The following is a 2,305-nucleotide window of genomic DNA, read 5'->3' as shown; positions in this document are numbered from 1 at the left end:
AGTTGTCCGATACACAGTTCATGTGACAATTCTTTGGGGAAAACTCTTCTTGGAATTCATTCTAATTGATTCCCGAGGTGAATAACCAAGGAATTGATTCCTCCCAAGTTCAACATAGTGCAGAGAACAGTCATTGGCCATCGATGTGTATTTCGCTGCACATTGTATGTGGCGCACATTTGGTTAGCTGTCTCACCTCCAGTTTTGTGAGCATTATAATACGTTATGACCGCAGGTTTTTTTTTTCTCCAGTATTTTTATCAATGACTTTGGTTCCGAGCACAGAAGAAACCAGGAGTACGCAATTATTCTTGCATCTGACGTAAGTTGTCAACACTTTTTCGTCGTTGAAACCAAAAAGGCCTGAATATTGTGTTCTTCCTATGGAATATCCCTATCAAAGAAATACTGAAATAACGATAGAAGAATTAAAAAAAAATTAAAAGGGGCGATTCATAAACGGTAATGGTACCTGACGAAAATGACTCTAACACAAGTATTGAAAAACATCGAAGTGCTTGAATTTACTGTCTAAAGTGAAAAATATTGACCTTAGGTTTGTAACGTAATCGGGCGCGGTGAGCCTGTCAGATTAAACACGCGTGACGCCTTTTCTTGACGGCAGGAGATGAACTGACCGGGCGGGTTGGAACCACCCCACTAAGTTAAGAAACTACTGGGAGGTAGGGGTCACACTCGGCCCCTTTTGGGAAGAGACAGCAAAAAACCGAATCTTGTGCCTGTCAGATCAGCCGCGCCCGATGCAGGGTTAAAAGAAAAAAATACTCCGGTATATAAAGTTCCCGTGTTTCGGCACCAGTTAAACGTTAGATAAACGAAATTCTTAAAAAAGAGAAGAATGAGAGAGAAATGACCAACTTGATTGCTACTCAAACACAGACTTTTATTGAGTCCAGCTCGTCAATGTATACATTTTGATCAGCTCATCTCAGCAGTCAGCCTGCATCAAAAAGTAACAACTGACCCAACTTATATATAAACATATATTTATGACAAAAGTCTTTAAAACATGATAAATTCTTAAAGATATTAATTATAGATAAGTAAAAATAACCTTTTAATTCTTTAAAAAAGTTGATTGATTTGTATGAATCCATTAATTAATTAAATATTGTTTGTTAGAAGTTTATATTTGTTTCAGAAACTCCTATATATCAGAGAATAATTCCTTAATACTAATAAAATATTTAATATAAACTCTTCTATGTTGTTTAAAAACAAAATCGGTTTTTAATATTATAATTAGAAAAGTTTTTATTTTTGCCTTAAAAAATGAAAATATTTGTTAAAATGTGACACTTACATTTGATTTATCATCACTTTTTGTAGATTTTTGTTTAAAATAATTTTAGTACTAATAATATTTCAAAGAATTGTGTATTTTATTGCAAATAATTATATTTTCTGCTTATTCTAAATTTATTATTTCTTTAATTTCAGAAAAGAGCTGAGTATCTATTTACCAGCTCATATTTTGAAGCGGGAGAAAGAGGTTAGTATTTAGAACATATAATATATTTAGATCATTTTAAAAAGTTACCATTTAGATTCAAATGACTCATTGCTTCTAGCTTAATAATTTAATTCGGAGACTTAATTTGAAAATTTTATTCATAACATTTGCATAAAGGATTTAGGCTTGATTTCGTGCCAAGTTTGGCCATGTTATTTAATCCATTATTCAAATTAAATAATGTTAATTATTTACAATGTGGCTAAGGGTATAAAATATTTTTTATTTGTTTTATTTTCAAGGGAAAAAAACTCTCACATCTTATCTTTTAGTCTTTTCGGACAACCGGCCTATTTATTATAGTCTATCTAAATTATTATATTAGAAGAAGTTAGATCTTTTACCAATCAATCAACCTTTACATTCATTTTTAAATTTACATTATTCACAATTATATTGACATATTATATATAGATAACAATCATTACATGGATTGAGAATAGCAAATTAGTTTTACATTTTTATTTAATTACCTTAATTACTTAATGTCCTTTGGAGGTATTTGGTCTTATTATTATTAACCTTTTTCACATTTCTAGTTCTGACATTAGTATTGTACTCTAATATTAAGCTAAATGTATTATTTAAATATATTGCTTCAATTTTTTATTATACCTTTTTCTAGTAGATGCCATTTATTCTCTTGCATAATTACGGTGCTCATTTATTTAACACTAACAAATAATTAGCTTTCCAGAATTCAGATTGTTATCAATACATTGACAACATAATTGTGAATAAAGTAAATAGAAAAATTGATAAGATCAAACA

General features: G+C 30.1%; 1 long non-coding RNA gene across 1 annotated transcript in view; it reads left to right on the top strand.

The window, feature by feature from the left end:
• Positions 1-1,452: 1,452 nt before the first annotated feature.
• Positions 1,453-2,305, top strand: part of LOC136797227 (uncharacterized) — a 113,357-nt gene continuing 112,504 nt past the window's right edge. Inside the window, exon 1 of the long non-coding RNA XR_010845064.1 lies at positions 1,453-1,513. This is a non-coding gene — a long non-coding RNA (uncharacterized lncRNA). The remainder of the gene's footprint in view (positions 1,514-2,305) is intronic.

The sequence above is a fragment of the Halyomorpha halys genome, unplaced genomic scaffold (genome assembly GCF_000696795.3).
Source record: "Halyomorpha halys isolate HHAL.00 unplaced genomic scaffold, Hhal_1.1 Scaffold827.1, whole genome shotgun sequence".
NCBI classification, from domain to species: Eukaryota; Metazoa; Arthropoda; class Insecta; order Hemiptera; family Pentatomidae; genus Halyomorpha; species Halyomorpha halys.
Note: the sequence above shows the minus strand (reverse complement) of the source record. Positions and strands in the feature narration are given on the sequence as shown.